The 12760-nt window shown below is 38.2% G+C and overlaps 1 long non-coding RNA gene across 2 annotated transcripts in view; it reads right to left on the reverse strand.

Moving 5' to 3' along the window:
• LOC127072548 (uncharacterized) overlaps positions 1–12516 on the reverse strand; it is a 37379-nt gene extending 24863 nt beyond the window's left edge. For both annotated transcript variants that reach the window (XR_007785521.1, XR_007785519.1), the window contains exon 1: positions 12352–12516. This is a non-coding gene — a long non-coding RNA (uncharacterized LOC127072548). The remainder of the gene's footprint in view (positions 1–12351) is intronic.
• Between the last annotated feature and the right edge of the window lie 244 nt (positions 12517–12760).

The raw sequence follows: 12760 nt of genomic DNA on the forward strand, positions 1-12760 counted from the left end.
TCCAAAATCGCGGGACTCCGCTTATTCGATGCGGTTATTAAAAGCCCATTACGACCCAATTTACCGAGCGAGGAGCAGAGAGATAGATACAGGGAGAGTGAAAATGAAAGAGAAAGAGAGAGAGAGAAAAAGAGAGAAGGAGAGAGAGAGAGATCGAGAACACGGTGAAGAGAAAATGAGAGAACGTAGAAACGAACGTATTCGTGAATGACAAAACTGAAATAAGTGATAAGATTGCATTAGACGAGCAATTCGTGCCTTTTAACCTCGTTTTTGTTCCTACCATTTGTTAACGCCATTTCAAATAGTCGCCGATAATATTTTTACGTATAACTTCATTCATAAAAAGTAACTTCAAATAGGAGCTAATTTTCGTTCGAACAATTATTTCACATGATCGTCTTTATTTTTGTCTGGTGAAAATCAATTTAGCGCAGTTTTCAGATAAAAATATTTTATCCAGGTTTTATACCGCTTAGTCCTTATAACGATGCTTTTACCATTAATGACATCGCTATCGAACGACAAGAACGATGAATATCTCTCAAAAGTACGGTTTCCGTTATTCGAAATATATCCGTGACCGTCGCGTACCGTGATTACGATTCGAGTTCAAAGCCCCGACGACTCGCGATCTTTGCCTGTGCACCGTCACTCCTCTTTGTATCCTTATCCCAGAACGTTCATTTGTCATTTGATACGGAGCGCATTGTCCGTGAGTGCGCGATACACGAATTTCTTTAATTTCACAAGGAACGATCTTACGCTTGATTTACATTTACTTCCATGTATAACTTTATCGAGATAAAATTAAATTTGAAATACAAATTGTATTCCTTAATCATAAACATGAACGTTTAATTACGGTTAACATACATTTGTAGTAGAAACTTGAAAATATAATTTGTAGTTGAAACTTTGCGAAATATAATGTTGGCACTGTATCTCTGTGAACGTGGTTATAAAAACATGTTAATAGAGTCGTCCTAAAAATTTCTCCGCTTGAAAATTGTCGTTGAAAATATTCCGGCGCGTTAAAAGAAGCCAAGAAACTCGACGATTTAGCCATATCGTCGTGATAACGAAGAGAGCAATACTCGGTAATGTGCATTATCGTTGCGAAGACTTTCTGGGCGAGAGCCAATTCGTGACGTAGAAAAAATACCCCAAGAATACGAAGTCGGACTTTAATCGAAGATAACTGTCTTCGTGAAAATTCATTATCAAAGGAAGGTTATCTGCAATTTATCCTCGAGTTCGCTAATTTGGAAAATAAAGCACAAAGGTATTTATGCATCTATAAAAGGACAAAAAAGATCGAAAAATATAATATTTAAAGGCTAATAATAAAAAAATAAAATAAAAATAAAAAAGTAGAGGAAGAGAAAGAGAAAAAAAGACAAAAGTCCCTTTCATACGAACTGCTCGTGTTCGGCTTTTAGAGTGGGGATGGTAGAGTGGTAGTAAAATAAGCCAGTAGGCTATAAAAATAAAAGGAACGCAAGAGGACCGATGGAGGCAACAAAAAACTAATTATATTAAATGACGCCAAATTACAGGGGGCTACGGTTCGTGTGGTGCGAAGCGAAAATAAAAGGAAGTACCGCGCGTGGCCGGTGGTAGGGATATTACGCAATCCATGCCTCTGGACTCGCTTCGAACGACGAGTATTAATTACCAAATTAATGGCGAACGCTTTTCGAAGTCCGGACGATTTACGACGGGACGATCCTCGTACCGAACGACTTTCCCTTTCCGTTATCGAATTTCTCTCCGTCGATGGAAAAGAAAAAAAATATGAAGGCGAGAAAGAGAGAAAGAAGATGATAATCGCTCGGTTGCGTACAGAGGATCATGCGGCGAGAGCGAATGATGGGCGGCGGCACGATAAAAGAGAGATCGAAAGTTTCGCGATTGCGAGTTTCATTGCGAACCTATTTACGAAGAGGAATCAGTTTCATCGCGAGAAGATATTTCCTCGCGAAGTTTCTCCGTTTATTTTCTGTGGTTCTCGAGTGAAAATCAATACAGAGAGTTAGGAAAGTGTCCGGATAGAAGAAAGGGAGTCGCACGAATTTTCAAAATAAATAACGCGTTGGCTGGCTCCCTCTTGGAAATTATTCTGTCGCACGTAAAATTATTCCTCTAACTGTGCTTCGTGTTATACCGAATAAAAATAAAAAAGAACGATTCGTTTTCGTCTTGTCCAGTGGAAGAAACGAAATGACGAATTAAAGAGGGAAAGGAGCCACCCGTACGAAACGTACTTTCGTGTAAAAACGCGCTGTAAGAAGTTTAAATGAAATTTGACATTTTTACCCTTTCGGATACATCTGCCGAGGAAAAGAAAGGACGACCGTTGCGATTTTCGGTATATTAACCGTTTCGATTCCGGACTTTTTTGCGAAAGTGGATCCAAAGGAGCTTTCTGAATTCGTTCGCGGCACGAATGAAGATCGTTGTCGTCGTTCAGACGAAGAGAACGGACCTTGAGAGCGAAAATCACAGCTCCAATCATTACTCTTCACGTCGGCCATCTGCCAGCGAACTCATCCTGCCATCCACCTTCTCATTATTTTTATTTCCAACGGCCAGTCGTTAGCCACCGCTCGACCTAATTTCTTCGATCGCAACCATGCTTCTTCGACCGAGTTACTGCACCCATCGTTCCCCTTTAAATTGTTCCGACGCAAAAGTTCCACGTAACAATATTTTTTATTTTCCTATCGTAAAAAAATAAAAGTTAAAAAAAAGGTGTCATAGGTAGAAATGAAAACATCGAGATAGAAAATCGTATAAAACTAACGGAGCGTCGTTGATCTGAATGACCCGAACGAATAAATTCTCACCTAACGTTTCCACTCTGTTAGAAAGACTAAAACGCACTCATCCAACTTCGAAGGAACATCCATAAGAGAGGTTTAAGATCGATAAAAACATCGTCCGACTTATCCTCAACGATGTAACTATGGTACTACCTTCTATAATCATCTTTTATAACGCTCGACACGCGTGTATGCGCAAGGAAAAAGAGAAAAAAGTCAATAAAAAAAAAAAGAGAAAGAGAGGGAGAAAGAGAGAGAGACAGAAAGAAAGAAAGGATGACAGAGGAAAGTGAAGAAGTATTGTACGTTTGAGACGATCTTGCGATGTGTTGGCAAAAATCGCATACTAGTCGGCAGACAGTAATATCGGAAGAGCGTAAAACCTTTTTACGACATTTTAATCCGGTAGATTGGCACGTCGCTCGGTGGTCGTTCTCACTCTTCCAAGCTCTCTCTGCTTTACCTATATTCACGACTGATACTCCATTCACGAGTCCATCGTCGCGTCTCTTTCCTCCGCACGAAAGAAAATACCGTAGGGATTCCTCGGCGTACGATCGATGACGTACGATGAAATATGCGCCCTCTAAAAAACCGTCCTCTTCTACGATATCCTCGTCCCTCGATATCCCTCGCGTTCTCCTTTCAAGCTTTCCAACTTTCCCTTCTTCCTCCCACGTAATTTTTATCCCGAGACCGTACGAACTCCCCTGGAATTCAATGCAGATCGCAAGTCGTTGAATAAAATCATCTTTACTGAATGTGAATCCATTTTATACAGAGTGATCTGGTAACTGGAAGAAGCAATAACTTTTTTCGTAAATGAAGATCGAAAAGAAGAAAAAAGAAATTGTGGAGTATCGCATCAATGGAGAAATCTAACTTTTGATAACTGATCTCTTTTCGAGATACTCACTTTCCAAAAATAATAATCGTCGATTCGTTTCTTCGTAAGACCCATCTTCAAATTTTCACGGAAAGACTGTACGAAGTTCCGACATTCTTAAATAGTTTCGATAAAAGCTATATAATCTCGCTTCGTAACTTTATATAAGCAAATTTAAGTAGAGGAACCACTTTAAACTTTACTTCTTTGTTCTTTGCACAAAAGGAATCAATTTGTGGTACTTTTAAACTTCTTTGCTTTCTTCCTTTTTTTTTTCTTATCTGCTTTAGTTTCTATGAATATTCTTGAACAAGACATTGATTATACTCCTTCTGACTTCATTGGGAAATTCTTGAAGACCGTGAAAACTTTTACGAATTTTCCTTTCGCTTCTCTAAAGTACTATACTAAGGAAAGAAAAGTATTTGTAGTCTTATTGTTAGTTCGCCCATTTTCAAAAGATAACACGACATTCTTTGCAACTGAAAATTTGTAGCAATATTTCCAAGTTTTTCCATATACGGAAGCCCTGATGGTCCATTCGTTTCGATATTGAAATCAAAATACCTACTGCAACACACGTATGCGTATGCATAGATATATAGATAGATATACGTATATATCGTAGATCGTAAGCAGGTGTTGTATAGAGAATCCAAGCTCTTCCAGAAATTCCAAGAATCGATTCCCAAATCGATTTCCGTTTGAAACTTCTGGAATCCGACGTGGATTGTAATTCTTTTCTATTCGTATACGTTCGAATTATTCTCGAAATGAAGACAGAACGATCGACTACTTTTATTTATTTTAAAAAAATAATTACTTTCCAGAATCCGTTCCTTTTCGATAGCGTGACGTCTTTTACGTAACCAGTATGTAATTTCTGCTATCTTATTTCCCTTCGTTTTCGTCGTTGGAGAAACCAATAAAAAACGATCGATAATTCTAGAAAACGATTTACTAATCTACATAAGTTAGCAGATTCGTCTATAGCTACTCGCCACTGGGGTAATTTGAACCATTTGGAGGGATTTAAGAGAATGGTCGAAGCTGCATTTGTTTGCTCATCTCGTGAATAAGAGAAAACAACTGAAAGAGAGGAAAAAAGAAAGAAATAACGAATCCATAAATCTACGAAGTTACAAATAAGAGATAAAATTAGTACGATCCTATTTTAGATTTGGTATTTGGTAACGTCGAAGATACTGAAATAAAATGAAGAAACTATTGCAGAAGTTGATCGAATTATCTGGACCATCAATTTTGAATTTAACCTTACGTTCTGCGATTATGAAACCTAAATAGCTCCCGTTTTTATATCTCACGTACAGTATATTCATCTTAGAGCCAAGAGTTTTTCCGAACCTGTTTTTTGCCCTCCCACCTCGAACGGCGTTTCCATCAAATCGGGCGAACTCGTTTCGTATAACGGATAGTCGAATGATTTATGGACTTTCTCGTGATTAAGGGTGCGGCTCTTTTGAAACTCCGTGCCGTGTAAAGATACTTCGTTTTAAATTTGCTAGAGAGTTCTTCATTATTATTTTATTTATCTTTTATTTTCACCTTTCTAAATAACATATCAGTAACGAATACCGATCTTAATAAATTCATGAGAGTATTCTTTGTAAAGAAAAAGAAAAGAGAGAAAAATAAAAAAGGAATAAAACCGTTCAATCAAAAAGTGGGAACATTAAATAAGATCGATAAACCTTCTTCGTTCTTGAAACGTCATGTGATTCGAAGCATACGTGGTGAACGTTTCAGGGTGGCACATCGAAACAGCGGGGGGTCTTTAATTAGCGGACTATTTAGTCTTTATCTTATCGCGAGAGAAGATCGGATGAGTAACGTGCACCTACTTGTAACTTTCTATCTGAACACGACGTCCTTCTGGAAGAGGACGGAAGCGAATGGGATAGAGGGGGAAACGATGAAAGAGAGGAAAACGAAATGGATGAGAAAGATGTTGAATGAAAAGGAAAGGAAGAAAAAAGAAAACGTGTTTGGATTTTAACGCGAGGACGATGCGGAATGCAGAGGTGAATAAGAAAAAAGAAAACAAAAAAGAAGAAAAAGAAAAAAAAAGAGGTGAAGAAGGTTTACTCCGACTCGAGAATTACCGGCGCTCTTTAGACCGTTGACTCTAACGACTCGACAGATTTGCGTAACTCGTCCCCGGTAAAAGCGTACAATTACAAGTCAGCTGACCGACCAAAATCGTCGGGTAGTTGGACATTACGAATTTAAAGTCGCGTAATCCCTTGGACGGCATATAATATGCAACGTCATCTTGAATATTCTTTTTAACCGAATAGCAGCAGGAGAATGCTTTCGACCAGAAAGTACCAAAGTATATTTATTTTGTACGACATTTTTCGTTCCTTTCAATTTGTCGCGTACATATATACGTATGCTCGTAAGAATCAATTTTATTCGGCAAAGAGGAAACGAGAAGAAGAAAGAAAGTACCTGAAAGTCAACAATTTTCGATTTCCATCGAACTAATCGTAACTTTAAAACTTAGTAAAAGCTTTGCACGATACTGTAAACCCCTTGCGTAACATTTAATAACATTTACGTTCCTACGTAAGTACGTATGAATTTCTTCTTTCTCCCTTTCTTTCTCCCTTTCCTCTAGATCCAATCTGCCAACGGTTTCGTTTTACCTTAAACGTTTTATCGAGTCACGTTAAGTAAATACGAAACTCCTTTATACTCGTACAGTCGATTTACCATCCGAGGGAATGAATGTCATTTGTTGCGAAAGCGATTAAGCGATTCTCGATGAAAGGCCAAACGATCGGTATATGTATTTCCGACTGGCGAACGATGAAAAATGACTAAAGTAATCAATTTTAAATCAGCCTACGAATTTCTTGTTCAAGAGATAAATCCGAATCAACCGGGATCGGATAGAACATCGTAAAAATTAAGATCGATACCACTGACGGCAAGAGTAAATTTCGAATTGAAAGGGAGTAATTGTCAAGTATTAAAAGAAAATTACATTATTCTATTGCTAAGAGTCAAAACGAAGAAGAATAATACGCGTTTAATGACGCGTCTATAATCGATAAAATTCTAAAAAGCTTCGCACGCATTTAATAATAAACAATCGTTCAATGTATCTAAACATGCAAAGTGCAAGGTCAAAGAACAATTCTCACTTATTGCTGCTAACAGTATGTTCCGAAGTTGGCGACGAATGCATATATATCCGCAGGACAATTAGAGCCGGCTAATGGATTCTAAAGCGACGTACTCGTGAATTTCTGGTTTTCGTAAATGCGCATTACCGATGTCCTACGAATTTTCGTGTAAACGCCACGTCAAGTTCTCCATTTCTCCTTCTCTTACTTTCTCGTACACAAGGATACGTATATAAACACATAAGCAAACACGTACACGAGCACAGAGAAATCCATGCGCGAAACCCATAGTCCACTTACAACGAACGGCCATTAGTACGCGCGCCAAAAACCAACCGAATTCGCGAACAGTCGCGTTTCCCCTGTTTCTCTCCGACAACAAATTTCTCTTTGTAGTTGTAGAATGTTCGAAGAACGAAGAATGAGTGAAAGAGATAGATACAAAAAGAAAGAAGAAATAAAAAAGTAAAGGTGAGGAAGAAAAAGAGAAAGAAAGAAAAGAGTACCATTAATCCGAGCGAACGTACGTAGGAAAAACACGGGTCGTTCCTGCGAAGGGTCGAAAAGAAAGTAGGATAGATCGATCGATCGACGAATGAGAGAACGAAAGAAAACGAAAGAAAAGCAGACGCCGGAGGCTCTTTACGAGCCATCCCTTCAGGAGGTCGACCGTGATTTCCGTTCGGAAGTGCCCCTTGTACAGTACGATAATTATCATCCTGCAGAGTTCGATTTTAACCTCCAGGTTAAAACTGTGAATAGAACGAAACTGCAAGATCGAGACAGGACGCACGATAAATGCGCTCGGCCTCGAGACATTTCACTATTGTTTCGCATTTCGCATTTCCTGGCTTCCTGGATATGCACTCTAAAAAAAGAAAGAAAGAACGAAAAAAAAAGATAACTTACGATTATCTATAACGATAAGAAACGATTATAACGATACGAAACATTTAATTTTTAATGGGTAACACCGAAAGGAAAAAAAAAGAGGATATCTGCTGACATAATCATACTCACTCGATATCTCAATCGTGAAATTTGAAAGCCTTAGTGTCGAGATAGAACCATCAAGGGTTAATGGACTCGACACTATCTCGAGAACTCTGACGTTTGTGCGAACAAATGACTCTCTCTCAGCGATATTAATCCCAAACGTACAGGAGCTTCTAATCCGTTTATAATTGGCCAACCTATCAACGTCCTTTCCCTAAATGCAGCGCCGATTAGCCAAATATCGTTTACACGAATAGACAAAGAGAGGAAAGGACAGAATGTGTGAACTATCGAGAATGAGAGAGAAATTCGTAGAACCTCGAGGACTTGGCTGGTTCCTCTACTCGTAGAGAGAAGATAGAGAAGGATATTAGCCGGAGGAGGTTCCCTACTCCTTCTCTACATCCTTTCGTACCTCCTTCCATCCTTGTACGCGTGGCGAGTCTATAATTATCGCCCTGCCATTACCACCTGCGAGCCCGAGAACGATTGTACTCAAGCAGCGTGAGGCGAACCACTTCGTATAAACGAGAAGCTCGACTCCGAGAAGTTTCAACGAAAATGATCAGGTCATGGATCTAGCCGCAACGATTATCTTCGTTCAAAGCGTTTCGTGATTACACGACGGAGATTTCAGTAAAGTATCGTGCTTTCAAAAACCAACTGAAAACTACCGATACAAATACTCAAATAATACGTTGTTATCTTCAAATACCAACATCAAAATAGTTAAAGTTAAATTGCGAATTTCTGTATGATCTGTACGTTTGAAATGGGTATATAAATAGGTATATTAGTCGTTGTAAAACATCGTTGGTTTGATATCTTCTTTCTAGTATATACTAGTACATACAATCTCTGTTTCTAATCTTCGCAAAAATCGATCGTTCTTTAAAGGAGCACTGACCTGTCTCTAAGCGTTAGCGTCACGAACAAAGTCCATCTAAAGAAAGATCGACCTTAAGCGAATCGTTTTTTGTGCTTGTCTCGATGAAGAAAAGATGATTTCCAAGAAATTATGTCGGTCAATGTGTTAATGTCAATGGCCTCTTATCCGATCTATATATGTATCACGAAGATGCACCACTTCCGTAACTTTCTAAATATATATATATATATATATAACTGAACGACGTTTCACCGTGTGAAAGGTTTATAAAAACATCCGGAAGTTTCATTCTAATAATTTTCTTTCAGTCAATTGTTTTCATATCGAATAAAACGATTACCACGAAATCATGAAGCCCGTTAATAAAAGCGAAGATAAAAAATTTTGCATGGACGCATAATCTCGTGAGAAATCAATAAATTATTATCCCGTTAAACGTGAAAATCTGATTGCGAATCTTGCGGCTTAATATCGTGATAAAATTTCTCTGGCAAAACGCCGGTCGCTTCTCTCCATCGTTTCTCGAGAGAAGAACGAACGAAAGGAAGGAAAGAAGTGAAAAAGAGAAAGAAAGAGAGAGAGAGAGAGAGAAAGAGGGAGAGTCTCAAATGAGGTCTCACCGAGATTATCGCTACATTCCTCTCTAACATTGCCACAAAAAAGGATTCCAGTAACGAGAGTCTGCTACTTGGAAGTCGCGCGTTCGGTGAAAATAGTTGCTTCCTAGATTGGAGGTTCGTTGGCTCGATGATCCTCGCGGCCGCGACACGCGAGATGCCGCGAGAACGATTTTCTAAAGGCTGTCCTTGTGCACGAGGATCGTTCGAGAGATATCGCAACGGCATCCATCAACGGATTGCTAGAAGTGATTTCTAACACGCACGTTGCTAAACCAATAAATCTATTTAGATTTCTCGCTCTAGAAAATATAACTCCAACTTACAATTTTCTATCCTTCATTTTTGCACGCCTGTCGTTCTCCATATTTGTTTAATAAATTATAAAGTTGACAACTCATAATCAGTATAATTCATTTTATTCGTATCCTTGTTGTTCCTTCGTAAAGATTATATGTCACGTTAAATCTCGACTGTGTTCGAACCGAAAATAAAAAATCAATGATTTACGATTAAAGAAATGATATAACTAATTGTAAGACTTTAAACAGCAATTAATGATATCCGCTTACGAGGAATCAAATGTAATATCGACCGACTTAATGATCATAGAGTAAAATAACATCAACCGCGACTACCTATAACAATTAAAACTTGCTACATTATCTGATACGGTTTGCCATCCAACGTTAGACCGAATCCTCTCTCTCTCTCTCTCTCTCTCTCTCTCTCTCTCTCTCTGTGTGTTTCTTTCTCTTTGTTTCTCCCTCACTCTCTCTCTCTCTCTCTAGATCTAGCTCGCCTAGCTTACTAAACTTTGTATCATGATCCACTGTTATAGCGCCATTTTCGCGATATTACGAGCACGTTTACTACATTTTTTCATTTCTCCGTCCTCGAGCCTTCCCAGTTTCGCAAACGGTAACGCGTTTATTGAAAGTGGATGTTTGATACTTCACGTCGTTTCGAGGAAACGTTTTCGAGGTAACGTGCCTTAGTTCGTTGTGAACGAAAGAGCAATAAGAGAAAGAAAGAGAGAGGAAGAGAGAGAGAAAGAGAGAGAAATAAGAAAAGAGAAAGACAGAAGCCGGATCGTAAAGGCCAAATTACGACTTTGAACTTCGTTTCTTGATGTGCACTCAGCCTTGTTTCTGTGACTTTCATGTGTCCTCCTTCTATCGCAAGATCGTCTAATAATCTTTGTCTTCGAATAACATCAGATATAAAATAAACGTAGTTATAAAGAAAAATCTCAGTATCAATAAGATTTCTTTTATGCTTGAACAAAAACATCTTATATTGTATTTACTAATCACAGATGACCTCTGTGTATCCTGATGAAATCACGTGACTTTACAGGTCTCTATCCTATTATCGTAATACTCGTAATTCAGGCAGAATTAACGTGAGAAGAATAATCGTCGCTATAGGAGAATTGTTATTCGAATCGAACGTTGAACGCACAAAGCGCGCAATTCTATGCGTATTCGTTTTACAGGAGGGGGGGAGAAAAAAGTAAGAGAGGGGTAAAAGCAGATAAAAAACACGCATATAGTGGAAGACAATTTTATCGGTGGAGATATTCGAGTTGCGCCCCAAATACGTGTGTAGTTTTGAAACCTCCGGTGCGGAATATCAAGTGACGGATAACAATGATAAAGCAAATTTTACAGAACCTTTGAAAATGATGCACAAACTTTATGGTTCACTCGCCGATCGCCATATATGTGGTACGAGCTCTTTCAACGAGTCATCGATAAAAATAATCATTCTGTCGATGAAGCATTCTTCTCTTGTTTTTGTTCGCACGTTTCTTTATCTATTGATTTTTCTAAAGAAAAGAAAGATAACATCACTTTCAATTTAATAACGTAATGTTATTATCGATTTAATATACTTGAGTATTTTAATATTTATAAGTTTTGTGTACTTTCGAGATATTTAATGGATCACTTTGAATTTCGTTAAAGGCCATTTGTAAACGTTGAACTTGGGGAAAGCATGGAGAGCACGTTCCAAGAAACTAAAGTATACATATATCCTCTTATTTGCTAGATTTATTAGTTCACAGAAAGCGAATCTTTGTACTGCTCGTAAACCGTTTAAGGTCGATGTAAACGCGTTGCGAATATTTACACAAGGATATACGGAAAAGGACGCGCATTGTGTATGTTCAAACAATACGGGTTGCGCGTTTTAATCGAACGGACACTCCTGCAATGACGAGAAATTGCCGAAAGTATCAAAAGTGATATATAAAGTAGATTAAATTGCTACTCAGTAAAATGACGAACAAACTTTAACTCCTTAATCTCGTAAATCTGAGTCTTAGAATTAGCTGGTTTAATTAACGATTTCCATTACAAACGACGCACGTACAAGAAGACGAGAGCTTTAGAAATCGTCATTATGAACTATGAATAATTACAAAATTTTATAACAAGTTTAATTAAAGCTGGTGTTGACGGATTATGAGATATTTCTTGTTATTCGTATTACGCAAGTTTCACATAAAACTTTATCATTTATATATACAAATATTACAAATAACATAAATACGTAATTGTTTAAATATACAAGTAATCTAAGAAACAATAATAAATTTCCTGTAATGCGATACAAAAGAAAGTAGCAAAAATAAAGTAAAAATTTTCATAATACGAAGATATTAGTAGATCGTAGATAGAAATTCGTATTTTAAGTTAAACCAGTAGAATCCGCATTTCGTTCTAAGTAGAAGAACGTTTGGAATCTAGGTCCCGTGGGTGGTAGTAGGATGTTGTTTAGCGACTAACTTCGCGTTATAGCAATGATAGCGCCAGAGCGTAATACCACAGCAAGACTATCTGCAGAGCGTAATGCGGTAATAGGAGGGATGTTGGGAGATGGTAAGGGTGGAACGTCCAACGAGTGGGGTGCGAATAGAGGATGATTATGTCACGATATGATGTATGCGGTCTGGCAATGAGCCACGTGGTCAACCAACCTAGTCTATCGCTACGCAGTCTCCTCTTCTCTCCTCTTCTCTCCTCTTCTCTTCTCTCCTCTTCACTCCTCTTCTCCTTCTACTCCAACTGCTCCTTTGTCTCCACTTCGTTCCATCCTGTCTATATGAACGATCTTCTCGTTCTCCGAGCAGTGTTTACTCCAAGCCGTCCAAAATGCTACTAACGATCGTGCCAAGATCATACTACGACACAAACTCGATAAGCTTTTGTTTATCTTTATCATCAACGTCCTTCAAGCGTTTAGCACTACGTAGTAACTCTCGAGTACTAGTTGTTTCTCGTTTATTTCTCCTTTTCAAATGATTTACGTGTTTAATAATAATATCAATAATAATAATATGTATGTCTGTGCGTGTGCGTGTATATATTTTAATATCGCTTATTTTA

The sequence above is a fragment of the Vespula vulgaris genome, chromosome 2, assembly GCF_905475345.1.
Source record: "Vespula vulgaris chromosome 2, iyVesVulg1.1, whole genome shotgun sequence".
NCBI lineage: Eukaryota > Metazoa > Arthropoda > Insecta > Hymenoptera > Vespidae > Vespula > Vespula vulgaris.